The sequence below is a fragment of the Papio anubis genome, chromosome 12 (genome assembly GCF_008728515.1).
Source record: "Papio anubis isolate 15944 chromosome 12, Panubis1.0, whole genome shotgun sequence".
In the NCBI taxonomy this organism is placed as follows: domain Eukaryota; kingdom Metazoa; phylum Chordata; class Mammalia; order Primates; family Cercopithecidae; genus Papio; species Papio anubis.
Genome location: NC_044987.1, coordinates 373,591 through 396,450, shown reverse-complemented (window position 1 = coordinate 396,450; position 22,860 = coordinate 373,591). Strand labels below are relative to the sequence as shown.

At 50.8% G+C, this 22,860-nt stretch overlaps 1 long non-coding RNA gene across 1 annotated transcript; it reads left to right on the top strand.

The window, feature by feature from the left end:
* The first annotated feature begins 13,563 nt into the window (after positions 1-13,563).
* On the top strand, positions 13,564-20,260 carry LOC108582101. Its single transcript, XR_001895326.3, has 2 exons — positions 13,564-15,211; positions 15,581-20,260. It is a non-coding gene; the product is annotated as an uncharacterized LOC108582101 (long non-coding RNA).
* Positions 20,261-22,860: the final 2,600 nt, after the last annotated feature.

Below are 22,860 nucleotides of genomic sequence, written 5' to 3'. Positions count from 1 at the left end.
TCACTATGGGCTGTGTCCGCTTGGATCGTGCCTCTCAAACTGTAAAGCACTTAGGAATCTTCCGATTCTGACTGGAGTCTGAATAAAGTGTAGATTCTGACTCTGGAGGCCTCGGAGGCTGCATTTCTGAAGAGGGCTCAGGTGTTGCCGATGCCTCTGGTCCGCAAAGCCCACTTGGAGTGACCAAGGCTCCTGGGCACCAGACAGGATCTGAGTGTGAAAGCAGCATGTCCACCCTTTGGTTTCTCTTTACCAAGATAAGAGTCCTACATTCCATTACATTCATAGTGGAGAAGTCGTATACGTTCATTGGATGTCAATTCTGGGTGCAATCTTCCAGAAGGAATCTTGTCTGTAATTTGGTTTATTTTACAAAAGAGGAAATGAAGGCCCATGAAGGCCCAGAGAGTTGCCTGAGGTCGTGAATCTGGTGGAGCTGAGAATAGCTAGAGTTAGGGTTTGCTGACCTGGGGTCTTCTTCTCTTAAACGGCGCCACCTCCGGACGTTGGAAGCAGGAGCAGCAGAAGACAGTGTGATTCACTGCAGTCCCTCAGCTGCTGTGTGAGGCAGGAGCACAGCGGGGTGGTCCTCTCCTGCCAGGGAAAGGGGGATGGAGTCAGACAGATGGGTGAGAGGAAGGAGGCATCCATCGGAAGAGGGTGGGATGCCCACAGGGAGCGGGACAGGGAAGATGCAAGGCTACTGGAGACTCCTGCTGAACGGGGAGAGTAAAGGAAGCTTCAGGAAAGAAAGGAGCAGTTGGATCCTTCACATGAATCAGAGGGAATGGGCAACCATCCCTTCCATCTCCACAGTACTCGGCCCTTATCCCTGTCTACCGCTGGCCCTGTGTACAGAGTTCCCTGTTGAGTTACATGTTTTCACGCCTGCATACAATAAGCATCTTGAGGGCCGTGTTTCACCCACTGTTTCCCAAGCACCTAACCCAGGGCCTGGCATTCAGTAGGCACTTAATACATACTTGTTGAGCGTATGAGTGCCTGAATAAATCACTAGAAGTAGGCAGTCAAAATCCAGGACTGTACAGCCTAATTAAGAAAATCTGATTACTGTAGACATAGCAAATATCTTAATGGGAAAATGTGGTAATTAGACCTGGGATAACCAAGACTTGGGTTTTGGATGTGCATGGTGAGGGAAGCGGAGGACTCAAGGGCAAGGCCTAGGTTTGTGCACTGGAGAAGGAGGGGAATGTGGGAGGAGTAATCAGATTTCCTAGGAAAACCCAGCGGTTCTGTTTTGGACGTTAAGTTTGAGATGAATATTAGCTAGTTCAGGGAAGATTCTAAGTAACAGTTTGATACAGTTGGTCTCCCTGGACCCAGAGAAGCTGCGGGAGGTGGTGGGGGTGGGCTGAGTCCCTCCCCACCCCTGGAGCTGAGAGGATGCTGCGCAGGCTACTAAGGGGTAGAAGCAGAGTGGCTTCCTCCTGCAGTCCCTGGGGAGGGCGGGCGGCTTCCTAAAGGACTCACAGCAATCGGTTCGCTGCTGCTTGAGGGAACTCAACAGCCTTCCAGGGCCCACAGGATAAGCGTGGGGCATCTAAGGAAAATAAAACACACCTGTGGGGACCTTCAGCAGGAGAGAGGAGAGCAGCTGGAACGCCAGAATAGGTGGCTGTACTCGAGGACACGGGTAACAAACTGTAACTCTAGTGATTATGAAATTAGAGCACGAGGGAGGTTAGACCGCGGCACACCGAAGACTTTCTGGAAGACAAAGTCCTGTTTTCCGAGTTGAAAATTCAGTAGCTATGTTAACGGAGACGGCAAGTACAGAGAAGTAAATCAGTGCCTTAGAAGATCACGTGGAAGACAAATTTCAAATATGCAGCAGAAATGAAGAGTTGGAAATTAGGAGGAGAAATAAGATATTTGGAGGACAGATTCTGGCGGTTTCATATGTAAATAGTAGGCATCCCAGAACGAGAAAAGTGAACAGATGGAGGAGCAATAAATAAAGAAATAATACAGGAAAATCTTTCTGGGTTTGCCAAATACTTGTGTCTGAAGGTTGAAAAGCTCACTGAGTTCTGGGTGAGACCGACATAAACATAGCGCAGAGGAGCAGATTGGAAAATGCACAAAGCAGAGGCCTTCATCCGCCCTGGCCCCTGTGTCCCGGACACGAGTGTCTTCATCTAGGCATGTCAACACTCCTAACACAGGCTGAGGAGGAGCTTGGGGAGAGGTTCCACAGGTCCCATCACTGGGGTGATGGGATGATGGGGAATAGGAGGGGGCTTTAGACCACAGGCTGCCAGGAGTGACTGGTGCAGGCTGATATCCAGCCATCCGTCCACAGAAACACACAGCCAAATCTCAGGTGTCGTTGGAGAGGAAGATGTGTTAGGAGCCGGTGTCTTGGTTCAAGCTTAGGCTCGGAGGACTGGGAGCCGTGGGCTTATTCCAGACACCCGGGCCTCTTCGGCAAACTCGCTTCCAGGTGCACGGCTGCCCGTGGCCCTGAGTGGCCCAGTAACACATCACAGCACTGCGGGCAACGGGGCTTAAGAGCTGAGCCAGGAGTCCACGTCCCAGCCCATCGCGGTTAATGTATCAGGACAGATGCCAGAGCATCAGTTTGTGTCTTTCCTAATATCAAGGTACCAGGCAGAGCTCTTCGGAACAAAATACATGGGGACCCCAACAAATTTGTCAGCCAGAGCAGGGCCTTTACCAAAAGCTCAGTACTGCGGACATCCTGAGGGTGATGTAGTTGCTGACTACCTGGGATCCATGTGTTCCTGCAGCCCCCGATGGTTAACGGTGTTCAGGAGCAGGAGTGTATCGTTAACTGGGGACAGATAGAGTTAGGTGCTGTGGTGAAAGGATCCCTTGGCTGGGCATTCTGAAGTATCACTGTGGTCTCTCCAGCAGGAAGACTTTGGCCGGCCCAAGGGTGGCCTGTTGTGCTTTTCACTGAGCTGAGAGCATCAGGGCAGGTCGGGTGAGTAAACGAATACCACACAACGCAGACTCGGAGAGCCTGACAGAACAGAGAGGTCATCTGGTCCACCACCCTCCCCCACCTCTTGGACTCAGGTTATAGGGGTCACAGGCATGTTGGCTAATGTACATGTCGGCCCCTACAGTTTAGAAATCAGTATCAGGAACATTATCCATTACATCCTTGCAGTACTTCTGTGAGATAGTAGGGGTGGGGATTGCCGTGCACCCATTTTACAGATAGGGTGATTGGGACTTGAGGCTCTTTTGCTGATGAAGAAAGTAAGAAACTGTAAGGGATCAGGGGGCCCCAGTTCTTCACTCCTCTGTGTGTTGATCCACATCCTTTGACCCTGCGACTGACTGTGCAACTTCCTCTGGACAGTGCGTGGGTGGAAGTGACCACGAGCCTGTTCCAACGTCAGGCCCCAAGGCCTCCTGGGTTTCCATATTGGCTTCCTCCACCTTTGCTGTGGGAAGATTTCTTGTGTCCTCAGCCTGGGACCCAGAATAAATACATGTGGAGCAGCCCCAGCCTCCTGGCAATCCAGGGTCTGCAGCTGGAAACTGAGCTGCCTCTGCTTCCCTGCTGAGCTGTGTGAACAAACAACTATTGTTTTACACTATTGAGGGTTTGTGGGTTTATTTTTGTTATGCAGAATTATTATTATTATTTTATTATACTTTAAGTTCTAGGGTACACGTGCACAACGTGCAGGTTTGTTACATATGTATATGGGCCATGTTGGTGTGCTGCACCCATCAACTCGTCATTTACATTAGGTATCTCTCCTAATGCTATCCCTCCCCCCTACCCCCTCCCCACAATAGGACCCCGTGTGTGATGTTCCCCTTCCTGTGTCCAAGTGTTCTCATTGTTCAATTGCCACCTATGAGTGAGAACATGCGGTGTTTGGTTTTCTGTTCTTGCGATAGTTTGCTGAGAATGATGGTTTCCAGCTGCGTCCATGTCCCTACAAAGGACACGAACTCATCCTTTTTTATGGCTGCATAGTATTCCATGGTGTATATGTGCCACATTTTCTTAATCCAGTCATGCAGAATTATTATGGCAATAGCTAACTGAGGCTCTTAGAGACAACATGTCACCTCGCCCCTTGTGTGCAAAGGAATCACCTGAGGTTCCTACTAAAACACTGACTCATTGGGCCCTAGTGGGTTCTCATTGCTAACCCTGGGGAGGGATCTGGAATCCTATTTTGTGTTGGCCATCTGTGGTTCTTCGAGGTTGTTTGCCTCCACACTGCAGGGGAAGTACCTGTGTTATTTGTCTCACATTCACCAGTGGCTGGTGGGTATGTGGCACACGTTCAAGAACAGTACATTTGGTAGTTAGAGTCCAAATATTTCCCCCTGTGGCCAGGCTGCAACAGGTGGAGAATGAGTGTGGTGGGGGATTGTGAGTGGGGACCGCCTGAGTACCGAATCCTGGGACCCTCCTCTGTGTGCTGTGAACGGCATAGCTCTAATCTCACAGATTGTTCCAAGAACTCGGTTGATGCTGTTCTCTCAACTGCTTGCAGCTGCAGCTTCTTGGAGTGTGCCGCCCCTCCCTGCACACACACACGCCCGCTCGCTCGTGCACACTCACACACATGCAAGACGGCACTTTTCTTTCTGCAGAGATCAAATTGGCCTCCTTGTTGCTGGTTCAAAGCAGCTGTTTATTTGTTGTTTTCGTGTTTTCAGCTGTTGTGATGAGGTTTGCTTCCTTCTCCTTTAACTGAATTACGTGTCATTTACTCTTCAGCGCAAGCCACAGATTGAGCTGGAACCTTCTGTCATGTGGGGCTTCAGATTTCTCCTCCTCCTACAACCCAATTAGTTCAGCACAGCCATCAGGCACTGGGGCCCTGAGGCTCCTCTCATGCTGTGTCTTTGGCTGGGCCTGTCGTCCTCCCTCCTCCCTGGGAGCTCAGCTCTGCAGGGAGGACGAGGCAGGAAGCTGAGGTTGCCGACAGAAGCATATTTCTCTCCCAAACTTGTCCTCAGACCCACATTCTGTGGGTGGTGAGGAATTCGAGAACCTAGACCTGATTTGCCTTAGTTTGTAGGTCCATTGGTGACATTTAGTTGGACCATGTTAGTGTTTAGTTGAGTAAGTGAGAAAGAGAATAGAAACAGGATTGCTAAAGATATGGTGATGATACAGACGTGGCTGGAGGCAGCGGCGTGGACCAAATGTTTTCAGAACCTTTCTTTTATGTCTTGGGACCCAAGTCCCATCAACACCAACTTGGAGGGGCCAGAGAAGCTAGCCACTGGCACATGTTCATTTTCCTGCGCTGAGCCCTGGACTTCACACCTGCCATTGAGTCCTATTTCTGTCTCTCAGCAGGACTGTACCTAGACCATCAGTTGGGTGCAGAGAAATCAATATTGCTTTCATAAGTGATTGACTTGCTGTGTGACCACTGGCAATCATTACCCGTCTCTGAGCTGGAATCTTTTTAACTCTGAAATGAGGTGGGTGGGCTGGATGAGCCGGGTCTAAGATTCTTGCTGCTTCTAAATACCTGTGATTTGCATGCATGGCTGTGTCTAAACTTAGCTACTTCTTAGTAATTCTGCCGTGAATTAGTTTAGCATCACTGTGATAAAGAACCTTGATCCTAAGGTAAATTAGGCAGTGCTAGGCTTGATAACATTCAAAGGGAACTGGGCAGACTCTGGAACCAACATCCCTTAGACCTCAGGTTTATTTGGAAGCTGGTGTGCCTGGCGACGGTGGGATCGGGAGACCGAGAGTTGCAGGGAGGTTATCAGGGCAGGTTTCAGCAACAGGGAAGTCAGCCAGATGGACTACCAGTGCCGGGGAAAGTTGGGGTAGGCTAAAATCTTGGCAGGTGGGGACAGCTTGGCACAGAGGCACCCAGGAGAAGGTCAACCTGGCAGGCAGTGGTTGCAGGAAGGCCAGGCAGCTGTGAAACAGCACCTGCCATAGGGACTGAAGTTCCTAGTCTGTGGAAAGGTCACAGTAAACGTGAGGAAATGAGTGCTGAGCAGTGAACAGAGACAGGGGCTCCCATGGGAGGATGAGCATAAGCTGCTGCAGGTCCACAGTGTCCACAGCGTATTGGGCCTGCAGGTCCCCCTATCCCCACTATCCCAGCCTCTCATGAGGCAAGAGCATCTTTAGGTGTGTGGACCTCACACTCCAAGGCAAACATTCTGAGGGCGAGGCCCAGGCACCTTCCCTTTCCTGGGTGTCTGCTGGCCTGGGGTCCTGCTGGGTGGGGCAGGGCGGGTCCTCCCCGGCATGCTGGGTCAGGTCTGCAGGGGCAGTGGACATTCTCCTCCCTGGCCTCCCCTGCACCCAGCACTTCAACAGGGACAGGGAAGTGTCCTGCTCGGAGCCAGAGGCTCCCTGCACTCTCCTGAGCCCCTCCTAGGTAAATACAGGTCCTCACAGCAGGATTAACTGATGCAGGAAGATCATATACTTTTCCTTCTTAATTAAAGCTTTATGAAGAAATAAACCCCAAACAGAATTCGGAAGAGAGCAGTGTTATTTCTTAGAGGCAGGAAGCCAGGGCTTTCTCTTTGTAGAAGGAAAGGAAGGAGGCACATCCAGGCCGCTGTCCGTGGTGCCCTCCACTCCCTGGGTCTTACGCGGAGCTCAAATGCTCGGGAGCCTCTCTGGGGCCTTCAGTGGGTCAAACTCATGTCCAGCCGACTGAGCGGGGCCTTAGGGAGGTGAAAAAGCAAACTTCTTCTCTCTGTGGAGCCCGTGGGGCACAGGGAAGGGGCTGCGAAGGAGCCTGCAGCCCTCGTGGCTGCTGTGGGGGAGGGTTCCACGGTTGCTTGGACCCCGGCTGGTGGTGAGGACCTGGGTCCCTCACAGGATGTTAACCTGCGACCCTGTATCGGTTTTGCTGAGGGTCGCTTTACAGCCCGACTCAGAGCACCGGGAAGTTTGCTGTCTGCCTCCCCCCGCTCCACGGAAACGCCTTTTCCTCGTGGTAGAGCTACGGGTGCTGCATTTAAAAGGCTCTGTTGACGTCTCATGATTGTATTCATTTCAATAAAATGGATTCCTTCCTTAAACAGGACACCATTTTCCAAATTTTGGTCTAGAAAACATGGTCACTGTAAGTAGAACTCAAAATGCAGGAATTTTCTGGCCCAAGCAGGGCCTTGGTCCTCCCAAGGTGAGGTGGGTGCCCCTAGGTTCGCTCCCTCCTGCTCTGTTTTCGTTCCCAAAGCGAGTCCCAGACACTCTACCTGGGTCCTCAGCACACGGACATCCAGTGGAGCTTGGATCTGCTGGAATTTGTTTTCAACTGAGTGGTTACTATGAGCCAAGCACTGGAGGCCCAAACAGGGGCAAGATCCAGTCCCTGCCCCACAGGAGCTCCCATCACGTGCAGAAGAGGACAGGAGACGGAGAGACCACGGAAGAGGACGGGAAAGGGAGAGACCACGGAAGAGGACGGGAAAGGGAGAGACCACGCGATACGGCAACTTTGTGAGGAGAGGCTTCTGAGCACCTGGAACTGAGTCTTCAAGGAGGAGCTATGCTGGAGGGGCCTGGGCACAGGAGTCCTATGCAGGGGGAATGGCAGATGCAAGACCCAGAGACCCAAGGGACATGTCATCTACGTTTAACTGTTGTTCAGAGAGCCAGGGAGTGCATCTTCCACCTCTGCTCCTAGTTTCTTAGAAAATAACATTGCAGTGAAAAAAACCAACCCACAAGAGTCCCCTGGTTCCAGCCCAGAGGCGGCTGCCCAGCTGTGAGAGGCAAAGCCAAAGCAGAAAATAGCTGGTCTGCCCGCTGCCCAGTGATGGAGAGCGCCCTGGGGAAGGTTAGCGTCATTAGATCAGCAGAGAGTGGCTCCGCTCCCAGGCCAGGCAGCCTGCTGGATCCGCTCTGATGACGGGGACTGGGCACTAATTACCGTGAAGTCACCCCGCATGCAGCCACACAGCAGCTGCAGCGTCCGTGGGATCCGTCGGCAGGTTCTCCTCTCCTCTGTTCTGTAGGGATGAGAGTCTTCGCTTGCCTCTTCACGACACTTTGAGTTGATAAAGAGCGTTCGCGGCCACCGATTGCTTGTTCGCTGTGGGTATTATTTCTCTCATTCGCTGGTGAAGAAAGGAAGGTTTAAGAGAGGATCAAATTTACATTGTTAGGAGGTGGGGAGCTGGGATTTGACCTTGTTTTTGGACCATATCTCTTTCTGGTTTATCTCTGTGTCTGGCTTGTAAAAAAAAAAGGAAGAAAATAACACGTATTGACTACCTTCCACGTGTGAGGCACTTTACCTCTGCGAACTCGTTTAGTTAATAATACCCGTTTTATAAGTGAAGAAACTGAGGCTCAGGGAAGAAGAACGATGTGCCCAGTGTTGCACAGCTGGTGAGCAGTGAGTGGAGACTGGGCTTCAGGGCTGTCTGACTGCACCTTTCCTCTTCCTACGACATCTCCGCCAGGCTCTCCACCTGTGGGTTGAGAGTCTATGGAGCTCCCTTAGGTCTGTACAATTGAGCCTTGCAGGGCAGTCTGTGATTCTATTTCCTTCATCCAGCACTGGACTTGGTGGGCCCTCTGCACTGTCTTGTCTGCTTGGGTGCATGGGGGCCTCAGAATTAGAATTCACCTCTGCAGCAGTGAGGACCCTTTCCTCGGACGTCCCCACGGGCCAGCCGCTAGGCTGTGTCAGGGCGTGCAGGCTCACCTGAAAGGCCACCGGCCTCCCTGCGGCGTCCATGGCGAGGGCCCTTGTTATCCAGCCTTGATCCCAGAGACCCGAAGCCAGCAGGAGACTGTTTCGACTCCTCCCTCTTTCTCCAGCTTGTACTTCAGTGTCGGGAAAAAGCCCCAGGAAGCCGATCCAATGTCCTAACAGGTGTCTCATCTCCTGCAAGTCCAGGATATTCGGTTTGACCTTAGGGCCACAGAGAGTAATGCAGAACTCAGATTGTGTGTTATATAACTGGAGTTATACAACTGGGCCAGTGAATGAGGCCTCCCAGAATCTGCTAGTCAGAAGCAAATGCAGACATGATAGTTTGCAAATTGGCTGGTGAAAACTCAGAGAAAAAAGGGATTTCAGGACCACCTGGTTTAAACTCTTCACCTGACAAATGCGAAACAGGCCTGCAGAGGGGAGGGGGTGTTTCTGGGTGCGCCAGTGACGCACCGGCGGGCTGAGATTAGGGTTCGTGTGTATGGGTGTCTTTCTTTCTTTATTTTAAAAAATTATGCCAGAATGTTGCTACTCCCTACATCTTGCTTCTCATCTTCATTTTGGCCCAATTTACCAAATTAATTCAGATCAAAATGTTCACTCGGATTGTAAATTAGCTGAATAATTGCTGTATGGATCTCATCCTCGCGGCTCTGTCAGAGAGCCCCGCAGCTTCAGGGAGCCCTCAAAGCCAGCATGGGCATATTCTTCCCCCAGCGGTAAAAACCCTGCTGGGAAGGCAAGGCCGAGTGCTCCCCTATGACCCACACGTCCCACTCAGACACCACTCAGCACGTGCAGGGAGAGCCTGAATCACAGCAGGAAAGGAGAAAACTGGAGATTGTGAAGATGTTGGTTCTTCCAACACTAACTTAGAAGTTTAACTTTTCCTTAAACCGGTTTTTTTTTTTTTTTTTTTTTTTGAGGACGAAAAGACTTGAAAAAATAAATTTTAAGTTTATCTAAAAAATATATAGGTGAAAATAGCTAAGAATTATGACAGAGGAGTTGAGTGAGGGGACTTGCTTAAACATATGGCAGAACATATCATAAATAATTACTGACCATGATAGTGCCACTGTTCAGAGAGGTGGGAGATCTACTGAGGGTCACCCAAATAACCACCCTTTATACAGGCAGGATGGCAGCTCAGTGGGAGGGAGGGGTCCCTGAATACGTACCAGTAGAAAAAATGGCTTTTTCTTTGCGAAAAAATAGACAGTTTAGGACCCAAATTCATACCACAAAGCAAAGGGGACATAGGGGGAAAAAACATATTAAAATTAGAAGAGAAAATTTAAGTCAATGCTTGCCTCTAGGTGTAAAGGGCATTCTAGGCATGAAAGTGATGGAATGATTAGTGATGTTGAGCATATTTTCATATGCTTGTTGGCTGTGCGTATGGCTTCTTTTGAGAAGTGTCTCTTCATGTCCTTTGCCCGTTTTTAAATGGGGTTGCTTGTTTTTTGCTTGTTAATTTGTTTAAGTTCCTTGCGACTTCTGGATATTTATTTACAACAGATTTGGCTATATATTTTTTAAAAACGTCAGTACATCAAAAGGATCCTACAATGAAAAGGCAAAGGTTACAACTGTCAAAGACAAATAATAAATTATGTGAAGGGTTCTTACTTATATTCATAAGAGAAACATTAAGGGCCTGCTATAGTTTGGGTGTTTGACCTCTCCAAATCTCATGTTGAAATTTAATCTGTACTGTGGGGGTCTTGGGAGGTGGGGCCCAGTGAAAGGTGTTTGAGTCAGGAGGGCAGATTCCTCATAAATAGATTATAGCCCTCCCTGGGTCAAGTGAGTCATCCCCCTGTTAGTTCCTGGCAGAGCTGGTTGTTAGGAAGAGCCTGGTACCTTCCCTGTCTCTTTTGCCTCCTCTCTCTCCACATGATCCCTGTACTCCAGTTCCCCTTCACCTCTGCCATGAGTGGGAGCAGCCTGAGGCCCTCTCCAGATGCCCGATCTTCCAGCCCGCAGAACCCTAAGCCAAATAAGCCTATTGTATTTTCAAATTACCCTGTCTCAGGTATTCCTTTATAGCAACACAAAATGGACTACGGCAGACCTCAATAGGAAAATGGACAAAAGATTATATATATAATTTTAAATGCCAAGAACTAAGAAACATAGTAAAAATGTTCATTCTTTCCAGAAACAAATGTGTTAAAAATGAGAAACTATTGTTACGTACCATATGAGCAAAGGTTTAAAAGATGTAATTGGTTTCAAAGCGTTGAGGACTACTAGTAGTCTTCTCAAATGTCAATTGCTGGTGGAAGAATAAATCACTGCCTTTAACTAAAACAAGATGAATACACATGTTGAAGCCTTTATATATGTTCAGACAATTGGATTAAATAATTCTCCTTTTTGAGATTCATCCACAAGAATGTTTATCACAGTGTTATTTATAAAGGCAGTATGTTGAAAACAATCCAAATGTTCATGCCTTCTTTAAATAATTTATTCCATAAATACCAAGATCTGTTATGTTCTAAACACTGCATTAGACGTTGGGGACACACTGGTGAATGAAATGTGTGTGGTTCCTGCTCTTCATGGAATTCATAGTTTAGTGGGAAATACAGCAACAAATGAATTAACAAACAAGAATTGTCCAAGAACTATGGTTGAACAACGGTATTATTGTTCAGTATGTTCCATCATGCTATATCCTTATAATAAAATACTATGGGACCATTAAAAGTGATGTCTATAAAGAGTGACATCTATCCATCCATCTCTCCCTTCATCTATCCAACAAATACTTATTGAATACTGAATATGCACCAAGAACTAGGGCAGGCATAGAGGATGCAATTGTCAAAACATAAGCAGGAAATCATGATCCTGTTGCTAAGGACTGTGATGGAAGCGACAGATTTAATCCAAGATTAAATTCCTAACTCTGTGGTCACGGTCCCAAGGTGTCCTAAAATTTGGCCCTCATTGACCTTGTCCTCTTCTGAAATATGCTCCTCTTTCCGCAGGTTACTCCTTATGACCTCCCCTTCTTCGTGTAGTCTTTCCTGATCACCCAGTTCAAACAGGCGTTCTTCTCCAAATTTTCTGGCATTTACCATCAGAAACACTCATGTGGCATTTATCACATTTTGTCCTTTATGGCCAGTTATTTGTTACTGTGTTTGCAATGCCCCTCGCAATGCGATGATAATACTGTGCTCTTCCCTTAGAACACTCTCTTCTCCCCTTTCCAGCTGTCCAACTCCTACTGAATACTCCCAGACACCGCTCAGTAGTCACGCCCTTCCCTGGGCACCCACAATGGCTTTTTGTGCGTCATAATTTGAGTCAATAAACCAGAATGTATTCCCTATAAGGCTAGAAAATCTATCTGCCTTGTCTTAGCATCTCTGGAGGTGTCTAGCTCAGTGCTGGAGTCAAATAGGTGATGCCATCAGATGTGGAGTCCATGAGTGGATAGGTAGGAATGAATTGAGGGCATTTTGAGGATGGCTTTAATGTGTTATAGATTATAGGTTGGCCGTGCTATGCTGTTTTTTCCATATTGCATACAGAGTACTATGCACATAGCAGGTGCCTAATAAATATAAATTGCTTTATTAATTGCGATATATGTAATGATAACTTTATTATTAACATCATTGTTCAATACTGCCATCGCTACAAGGAATCTGTCACAAAGAAGCAGGGGCTTGGTCCATTTCCCTCTCACCCTTAGGGAGGGCAACTTCCTTCTGGGGCCGTGTCTGTCCAGAGAAGACCCTTGTCTGCATCTGGGGACAGGGCTCCTGACTTGTGTGCAGACTCGGTCCCCAGGCAGGTGCCTCGCAGGAGGCGTGACTCCCACGTCACTCCGTGTGGCAGCCGCAGGTGGGAGGGCAGACGCCTGGGTCTTCCTGCAGTCTGTGCACGTGGATGGCACATGTACCTGTGGCCCGTGGAGACATACTGGAGCAGCAGTCGGATACCTGAATAGTCCTAGAGGGTGGAGAGCCCGTTACTAAGGGGAATGATTATTTTCCTGTCCGACTTACCTGCTAAGGCAAGAGTCTGAACTCGGGACCTGTTATCAACGTAGGGGGTTTCTGCTGGCTCTTTCACAGGAAGCCGCGGCCTCCTTCCCTCCTCCTGCTGAGCGGCGCTGTCTGCACCCCACAGTACCTCCTCCAAGCATCTCAGCAAGGACAAAAAAAAAGGCGCAACAAAACAAAACCCAAATATCCAGCTCAGCAGAGCTGCGCTGTCCAACTGGCTGTACATATCCTGACAATTTTGGTCCCTCATCTTCTCCCCCTGAGTAAAGTGGTTCTTTTGATCCCAGCAGCTCTGAGAGCAGCACAGCACTGAGGTAACTTTTTATAAAAGTTGCTGGGGCGTCATAGCCAGAGAGGTCCAGCCTCTAAGACAGAAATTCTGCTGAGACAACGTCTCCCAGGCTTTCTCTTCCATCCTTGGTGCATGGAGCTTGGCTCCTGTGCCTGGTCAGAGGCAGTGAGTGAGGTGGGTACAGGTGCCTGGGGTTCCCAGGGTGGTCCCTGGGTGAGACCTGGCTGGTGGTCCCAGCCCGTTCCACTCCTGGGAAGGTTTTGGGTCACACCATTGTGATGTAGAAAAACCCTGGCTGGGGGAGGCGGGCACAGTGACTCACACCTGTAATCCCAGCACTTTGGGAGGCCAAGGTTGGTGGATCACCTGAGGTCAGGAGTTCAAAACCAGCCTTGCAAACATGGCAAAGCCCCATCTCTACTAAAAATACAAAAATTAGCCGGGCGCAGTGGTGGGTGCCTGTAATCCCAGCTACTTGGGAGGCTGAGGCAGGAGAATCACTTGAACCCGGGAGGCGGAGGTTGCAGTGAGCCGAGATCACGCACTCCAGCCCGGGCAACAGAGCAAGATTGTGTCTCAACAACAACAACAACAACAAAAAACAAAACAAAACAAAACCCTGGGGGTATATCTGAGGCCACCAGAAAGGGGCTCAGTGAAGGGATGAGACGCAGTGGGAGACGGCCGCGCCTGGGTGATGGGAGAGAGCAGGGGAGGGGCTCGGGGGAACTGCTGCTGATTTCATAGGGCAGCTGGGATGGGCGGTGGAGTGAGAACTAGGATTGTCCCATTTACAATTCAACTGCATATTGGACATACAGCCCGTACCATTCCCTATTCTATGAAATCCACCATCCTGGCGAGTGAAGTTGAAAGGCTGTTGACATAAAGTCCATCTGGGGCCGGGCATGATTCTGGGTGCCAAATGGAGCACAGAGCCCTCCCTTCCCAGGGGGCCAGGCTGGCTCCTCAGCCAGGCTCAAGGTGTAGGGCGCTGGCCTTTGTTGGCCCTCACTGGGACCTGGCTGTCCCTGAGTGGGCGGACTTCTGAAGCCTAACTCTTCTGGATCCCTTTGGCTGCATCCTGTATTCCTGGGCCACGTCCGTCCTTCAAAGGCTTCAACCTCTCACAGATCTGGTCTAGAACACGGACTTGCCCCACGTGTCTTGACAGCTCCCCGAGCCTGTCTGAGCTTTTATTTCGTTACCTATTTAATGAGAGTGGGTGTGTGAGGGTCCACCAGGTAATTTGAGTGATGCCCTTGCCATCTCTGTCCCCTGCGGGTCATTCTGCCCAAAGGGGTGCATAGCGTCGGGACCACCAACTCCTCCCAGAGCACTGAGGTCCCTGCTGCCTAGTTAGTGGGTCCCAGGGAAGCCAAGTGCATTTGGAATGGTATTCCCATCTTGCACTTTGGGGACCCCCTCTGTGGTTCTGAGAGGAGGAAACAGCTCTAACCTTGGTGATCTCGACTGTGCTGGGCCCTGGGTTGTGAGGCAAACGGAGTGCAGAGGCCCTGGGGGAGGACGCGTCCCTCGCCACAGTCACTGCCCAGCGCAGTGGTCAGGGGATTTCCCAGGGTGCACTGGGCCAAGGGGCCAGACTCTGAAGTCCGCGGGGTTAAGGTCTCCACGCCTACCAGGTGACGGCAGCCTCCTTGCCGCACCCAGACAAGAAAGCCTCGATCTAATCTCACTCTGAACTTTTCCCAAGGCTTTTGCTGTGCTTTGCTGTAGCTCCAAAGCTGCATTAGCGAGCGCCGGGCTCCTTTATAAATGGTCTGTGACCCCAGAGGTCTGCTCGCCGATGGAGCTGTCTATTTTAGGGATTGTGGGTGGAGGGGGCATCTCAGAGGCTTCTGGGAAATTCCTGACGGGATTGTGTCTGTGTCCTGTCTCAACCCTCCAATCAACAGATCAGACAGCTTGTACCCACAGGCCAAGGACGCGTGGGAAGAGACTCAATCTTCCAGATGGGTGGTAGCAGCCACGGCCTTCTGTCCTCTGGGTCCCCGCAAGCCTGGATGAACTCAAGATCTGACTCAGTGGCACAGTGAGGGGACCTTCGAGGCCTCCGTGACCACCCTTGGACTTCACCTCTCATGACTTTCAGGCAGAGAGGCCCTCCCACGCCCACAATAGGCCGAGCCCAGCCTTCCTCGGGATTTGCCTCCAGGCCTGACGTTTACTTCCCTTTCTAAGTGGTGAGTAGCTTGGTGATGGTGAATGAGAAGGAACCAGAGACAAAACCTGCCTCACAGGCAAAGCTGTCACAGTCCTCAGAAGACTAAAGTCACAAGGGCCTGCGGGTGCCTGCACGGCTGCCCAGAGGGGGGTGATGCCAGCCCCAGGCCCATTGCCTTTGTAGGCCGGGGTCCTGCAGTGCTGGGTGGGAGGGGGCAGCTCTGTCCACGTGTGAAAAGCCCAGGGGGGCTGTAGTTTGCAGCAGACGCAGTTCTCAATTTGCTGGTTACTCCCCTGACAAATCCCCCTCTGGCCCCTTCTCCTTTCTGTCTTCAGTGGGGGTTGGGAGGCGGCAGACCTCTCCTTACCACCTTGTCTTTTCCATGGAGGTTCCCACGCAACGCTTGTCCCTGTCCCTGAGATTTCAGACCTTTCCACAGCGCAGAGCCTCCTGCCTTGAGACTACTGCAGTGAGCAAGGTGAACCCCATCCCCAAGCTACGGCAAGAATGCTGGCCTCTTCCGTCGCTCCTAAGTTCCAGGCTGACCTCTTCCTTCAACTCAACAGATCCAAAATGAAACCGGCGCCTTTAGCTCACCCTCGTCCCCCGCTGCCCCTGCCAGGGTCTTGGCCACCCTGATCCAGGCCCCCGGTCACACCTCCAGGCCTGGCAATAATATTACCTGGACTCCTTGAAGACTGCAACCAGATTAATCACCCCAGAGCTCTGCTTTGATAATATCACTTTTATAGACACATAAAAAGAAGCATCGAGGCAGCCAGTCATGCTAAACTTAACCATCTTTACAGAATTTTTAGTGCAGCCCATCAAAATTGTCACCAGCCCTGAAGGCTCCACGTTTATGGTGTCCATGATAACACCCCCTATGCTGGAGGCAGCAGCCCTTGGAGATGGTGCAGAGCTGGCACTGCAGGAGGTGTCCTCGCCAGGCCTGATCTCACAGCCAGGCCTGCTTCTCCTGGTTCCGCACAGAGCCCGTGGTCACCTCCTGCGTCTCCCACCCCAGAGGTGTAAGTGAGCAGTCTCTGGGTACCACCGGCACTCCTCTGTGAGGTGACAGATGACAGCTTTAAAGATGTTGGGCCGTTGGGCATTACCTTTTCAGTGGCTGGGTGCGAGGGGCCTGCGAGTCCTTGGCAGGGGCTGGCGTGGGCAGGCTGGTCGGCTTCAGCAGCGGCTGTGGGCCAAACAGCTTGGGAGCAGAGACTGGACCAGAGGGGAACAGGAAGTGGGACCAACAGTTTTGATTGGGGGCTGCGTTATAGGTGGTTGTTTTCTGTGAAAGCCCCATTGATGTCACAGTGACGTATGGTAATAATGAAAAAGACAACACTTGTAAAGACGCAGAGGCAGTGAGGAATAAAAACAATTTGGTGAGCTTTGTGGAGCTGGACTCCCTGAGTTCAAAACCCAGCTTCAACACTGACTGGCTGTGTGACCGCCTGACCTCATCTCCATCTCCCCGGGAAGCCTTCCCTGACTGCCTCAGTGTGCTGTCGGCTCAGTGTCTTCTGGTCTCCCGGGACTGACCTGCTGGGCCGTGTACTTGGTGTTCTGTGCATGGCTTCTGTGGCTGTGTATACACTCACGTGCATAGCACGTGTTTCCCCAACTAGTTTGTAATCTCTGAGCGCACAGACTTGATTTAAATTTCTTCCTGACCCTGCGGTGCTCTGGGAATGCTGTCTAATTGTTGCGATTTTCCTCCTGTGGCCTGTGCTAGCTGCCTGGTTGGCAGTTGGGACTGAAGGATGCTCATCCACTTGCCTGATCACAAGCCTGGCACCAGCCCTGCCTTTGTTCTCCCACGAGTCCCCTTGAAGGTGACCCATTCGTGGTGGGAGGCATACAGTCCAGCAGGGCTCCTGCACCTTTTGCCCTCCTGAGTTCTGGAGGAAGAGCTCGTTTCCTCATCCGTACAGACGGAGAAACAAATGAGCAGTTACCTTGGGCAGAGTCCACAGTCCAGCCTGCTTGGCTGCGGGGGGGAGGTGCCAACTGCAGAAGGCATGGGCCCTTCCAGGTGTGGACTCGGCCCCTGAGCAGTGCGATCTGTGGCCTCCTTACCGGTGGTGAGGAGTGGAGAAGAGTCTCTCTGCTGTGCATGGCAGCCTCAGCCCACACAGGATGCTGGCATTTCCGTGCTATTAAATAATTAACTTGGTACTACATGGAGTAAAACACACATTGGTCTGGTAAAAGGCCTCAATTAATTGCTTTCGTGTTAGCTGTGTACTGTGTCTCCAGGAGGAGATAAGAGGTGGGAATGTGGGTTTTGAAGCCAAGCTGAGAGACAAGTACCCTCACAAAAGGTGGTAAGTCCCCCTCTTCCCACCAAGCTGAGAGACACCCTCACAAAAGGTGGTAAGTCCCCCTCTTCCCATGCAGTTGGGTCTGTTCAGTGGCGCAGTGCAGAGCTGGCAGCCACTGCCAGTTTTGTCTCTGGTCGTCTTTGGGGGAGTAGGGAGGGGGACATGGGACCCAGCTCCCTGCTGATGGGTGGTGTGTGACTGGCTGCCTCGGATGGGCCGACCCAGGCTGTGACTGGTGGTGGCAACATTGGGCTGCTTTTCTGCCACTGCTCTTGGGAAACGCTCTGAGTCATCACACGCCTGCCTTCGGCACCTTCCGCAGGAGGCCTCTGCTGACTGCATGTGGCTGTCAAGGCTGGGGCCATTCACGGGGCCTGCAATGCCGCCTGACACACACAGTGACCGGGACGCGTTGTCTCGTGGTAGCTTGCACTGTGTGGATTGGTGCCCACCCGCCATGCTGCCCTCGTGTGGTGTCGTGTCCACCTCCCCACAGGACGTCCCGTCCTCCGGGGCAGAGACTGCTAGATTCTTGTGTTTCCTGCCGGAGCTCAGGGTCCAGGGCCCCTGCCGCTCGCCAGGACCGTGCTGAGCTCCTGCAGGTGGGGAGGCAGCAGCCCTGAGAGTAGGCGCTTAACAATGATTTCAAATAAATGGACGTTCTCAGATGTGACTGGGCGCCCCTTTGGTTTTAGGGACCATTGTGGGCAGTGGAGTGACAGTGAGACCAAGACACACCAAAGCTCCCTCATGGAGCTTAGATTTTGGTGAGAGGAGATGTGCGGTAAACAAATACAAAAGGAAGAGGCCCAGGATCCTGGGGTGGTGATCAGCAAAGGACAATAGAACCAGAGGGCAGGAAATGCCAGGGCATGGGGGATGGGAGGAAGCTGCCATTTCTTTTTAATTTTTATTTTCTGTAGGTACATAGAAAGTGTAGATATTTACGGGGTGTGTGGGGTATTTTGATACTGGCGTACAATGGATAATAACCACATCAGGGTGAGGAGGGGTGTCCATCCCCCCCAAGCACTTTTCCTTTGTGGTACAGAGAGCTGCAGTTTTAAGAAGGGTGGTCAGGGAAGCTGTGACTGAGAAGGTGACATTTAGACCAAGGCTGGGAGGAGGAGAGGGCTGGCTATGCGCTGATGTGAGAGGAGGCCTCCCACACAGGCTCGGGAGTCACAGGAGGCCCCTGTGGCTGGAACTCAGCCTGCGTGGCAGAGGGGTAGATGTTAAGATCAAAGAGGTGACCGCAGCCAGATCGTGTGGGGCTCGTCAGGATGTTAGCTTTTCTTGGATATGAAACCACTGGGTGGTTTGGAGTCTCTGGAACTGTGTCATGGGGGACAGAATAGTGGCCCCTGGACCCTGAGAGTGGGCACCCACATGATTAAGTCATGGATCTTGAGATGGGAGATACGCCTGGATTATGGGGAGGTCCAAATCTAAATACAAGGGTCCTTATAAGAGGGAGGCGGGAGGGTGAGAGCTGAAGACGGAGGTGTAAGGATGGAGGCGGAGGGCAGAGGTCAGAGAGAGACCTGACAACGCTACACTGCCAGCTTTGAAGATGGAGAAGGGCCACCAGCCAAGGAATGTGGGCACCTCTGGAGGCTGGAAGAGGCAAGGACATGATTCTCCCTGAGGGCCTCCAGCAGGGAGGCCAGCCCTGCCCGTCCATTTTGACTTCTGACCTCTTGAACTGTAAGATGATAAGTCTGTGTTGTTTTTGACATCAAGTTTGTGATAATTTGTTACAGCAGCAATAGACGGTGAATACAGGTACCAGGAATGATGTTTCACAGCTCCCAGGGCATCTCTGAGTCATTTGGGTGTGAGATTCCACTGGATAGAACAGAGCCAGGGAGGGGGAAGCCTGGCTTCCACTCAGCACTTGGAGGTGGGTAATGGAGAGAGTGAGGCTGCTATGCGAGCTGCCTTTGGAAATGAGTCCATCGAGTTCCAGCGGCTGACCCTGGACCAGGAGTTCACCTGGGGCACCTGGGGTGAAGCACCTGTCACCTCTATATGTAAGCAGACTGCATCATGCAGGTGATGGTCCCACCCAGGGCACAGCACTTCTCTTACAGATTTTGCCCAGGTCTGTCATTTGAGGTATTTGCATTTCCTGGACCATCCCTGGATGACAGTAGAGAAGGTGACCGGGAGCCAGGCAGGTGTTGGTGGCTGGAGGTTAGGCACAAGGTGGATGAACCTCTAATGGAGCATTCAGCATTATCTAAGGGGGTAGAGGGCTTTTCCTCTAGGGAGGTTGGGGTGAGGCATGTGGATCCGCAGGTGTTCTCCACATTCTGGATGTTACCATCCTTCTGAGGGCTCAGAGGAGAATCAAAGAGAAGAGCCAGGGATTGGAACATTGGGCCTCTGGCCAAATTCAAAGAACTGGATGTTCAACTTGAAGAGTTGGTTCTCCTCATTCTTCTTCCACATGGTCTGGACTCACCTGCTCAGTAGTGTCAACTCTACCTTTGGTGGCTTCTTTAAAGTGGACCAGATGCTGTCTTCTTCCAGTCAACCCTAAGTTCATCCTCCACGTAGGCTTTCCAATCTCCTCTCCTTCCAGAAGCCTTCCAAACCTGATCAAGTGAAGATCAACAGCCTCCCTGGTCCCATTGTTGGGGAATTCTGATGGGTATGTGTCCATAACTCTCCACACTCAGTGTGTTTTTTTCCAATATGGTTTTGATATTAAAAGTACCTTTATAACGTTACTTTGCCCAATGATGGACTAACTCCCCATGACCTGCTGATTTCATTTTTTTTTCAAATGAGTGACTTTTAACAATGTATTTAACAGAGCCATTGGTTTCAATATGTTCCTAGAAGGCCTTCCATCCATCCATCCATCCATCCATCCATCTTATATAATCCATTCATTTATCCCATCTTTTCATCCATCTATCCATCCATCCACTCATCAACCCATCCATCCATCCACTCATCTCCATCCATCCATCCATCCATCCATCCATATCCATCCATCCACCACCCACCCACCCAATTCCACCATCCATCCATCTTAACTGGCAATCTCTTTTAAAATAAATAACATGTAAAACAATACAATACATTTGTAAGTGTCTTACAAAAAGAATAAGGGTGATATGCTCATGTTTCTTTGAGAGTTTCTTGTGTCAGCTTGGCTAGGCTATGGTGCATGGCTGTTTGGTCAAACACTGGTCTGGGTATTGCAGTTGGATATTGTAGTTGTGATTAACATTTATAGTCAGTGGACTGTAAAGAAATAAAACAGATTATCTTCCATAATGTAGGGTGGGGACCTCATCCAGTCGGTTGAAGGCCTTAGGAACAAAACCTGAGGTTTCTTGAAGAAGGAGGGATTCAACCCTTACCTAAATTTCCAGCCTACTGGCCTGCCCTACGGATGTCAGACTTACAACTCCCTACAATGGCTTGAGCCAATTCCTTAAAATAGTTCTGTTTCTCCAGAAACCCCTACTATAATCTTTTTAAATAGGTTGGTTAGAATTGAGCAGTGTGACCCATGTAAAACAAGGTTATATTTAGATACATCTCGCTTTTTTTAATGCAGACTATTTTTTGCACCAGCTTTCTAGGTGGCTGGTTGCCACCTACCTAGTGACGCTCATGGTCGACTCGGCCTTTTCCCTGTGCTCACGTGACTGGCTTTTGCAGCCCCATGTGCAGGACCTTATATCCACCCCAAGTAATTTCCTTTTCACAAAATGTGGTCGATTACTTTGGCCATCCTTCACTACTCACGGGGACATCCTCTGGCACCACCTTCCTGTCTGTGGCAACCGTGGTACCTGGAAGGACCCAGGTGTGTGCCCCTGCAGGTTCAGGTGACAAGGTGCCACCGATGTTGTCACTACCAGGCATGGAGCAGTCACCTCGGGCCCTTGCAATGCAGCCCAGGGTCTCCGGAGTCAGTGGCCCTGGGCTTGGGCCGCACATGGGCAGTGACAGGATTAATAGTTCTTCCAGCACAATCCATCATCCCTCAACAATGCATTTCTGGCAGTTAATTAGAAGCCACACGGTGGAATAACGAATGCCGTGTTTAGAATTACAATCTGTTGCTAAACCACAGATCAGACAGCCCATTGCTGCCCGTAACCCTGGATGTCTTGAGTGTCTGCCCCCAGTGCCTGTTGAACCCTCTTTAGTGACTCACCTGCAGAGGGGTCTGGATGGCTTAATCCCTTCTGAGGCTGGGACGCTACCTGGGCAGGGGCAGGAGCTAAAGGAAGGGGGAAGCGGACTCAGCTCCTGGAGAAGGAAAACTGCTGGTGCCTACAGCAGAAAACCAGTGTTTTCCCTGGTATCCAACGCTCTGACAGGAAGCCGCCTGCCACGCTCCTGTTTGGGGGCACACCAGGTCCCCTGTGTTTCCTCACACGGTGGGACACCCTCAGGGCCTCTCCGTACTCTGAGGTGGTTCCCGGGGAGACTCCAAGATTAGAACCCATCTCCACAGCATTGATTCACCCTGACTGCTACTCGCTGTGGAAATTCAGCTTCCTCATCTATAGAAGGGGCGGAAACCACTGCATATTTCTTCGGTTGTTAGAAGGGATAAATAATGTAATCATTTAAAGTCCTTGGATAATTGCATAGGGTATCCTGTGTTATACACAGTGCGTGATCAGTAAATTTGCTGTGTGTGTGTGTGTGTGTGTGTGAGAGAGAGAGAGAGAAACACACACACACACACACACAGAGTTCACTTTTGTGGTCACTCACTTTTATCTGTCGTTTCCCCACCACAGGCGGGAGCTGCATGCTTGGGGACAGGGCACCTTCCTCTCATGGCTTGGGTGTTGTGGGACGTGTCTCCAGATTCTATTCTAGTTGACAGAGCCCTTTGCCGGCCTGAGGACAGCATGTCTCTGCATAAGTTTAAGAATAGGTAAGAGAAAACCAGAGTTTATTTTGTTCTAACCGTTCAGACTTGGCAGCAGGGTTGCCAGGAGGGTTGTGGTGTGCTAATAAATGCTTATAGCCCGGCAGGGAAGAAAAGCCTTGGTATAGAGATGCTGGTTTCAGTGGTGTAAATACTTTCACTACGGCTGACGTTGAGATCTTGGAGTTGGGATGGGCACAAACGGCTCTTCTGAGCGGGTCTGGGCTGCTCCTCACGCGCTGGGGAGGGTGGATGCAGGGTAAGTGGGGTCTGGCTGCTTGCCTGGCTGAGTTTCCCCGTATGAGCTTCCTCCTGCCCCACGCCCGGCTGTCAGGCCACCTGGAAGCTGAGGCTGGCTCCTCCTCCAGTTGTGGCCTAAGGCCCCTGCACAGGTCTGCTTGCTGGGCCCACGCTGCAGCCCCA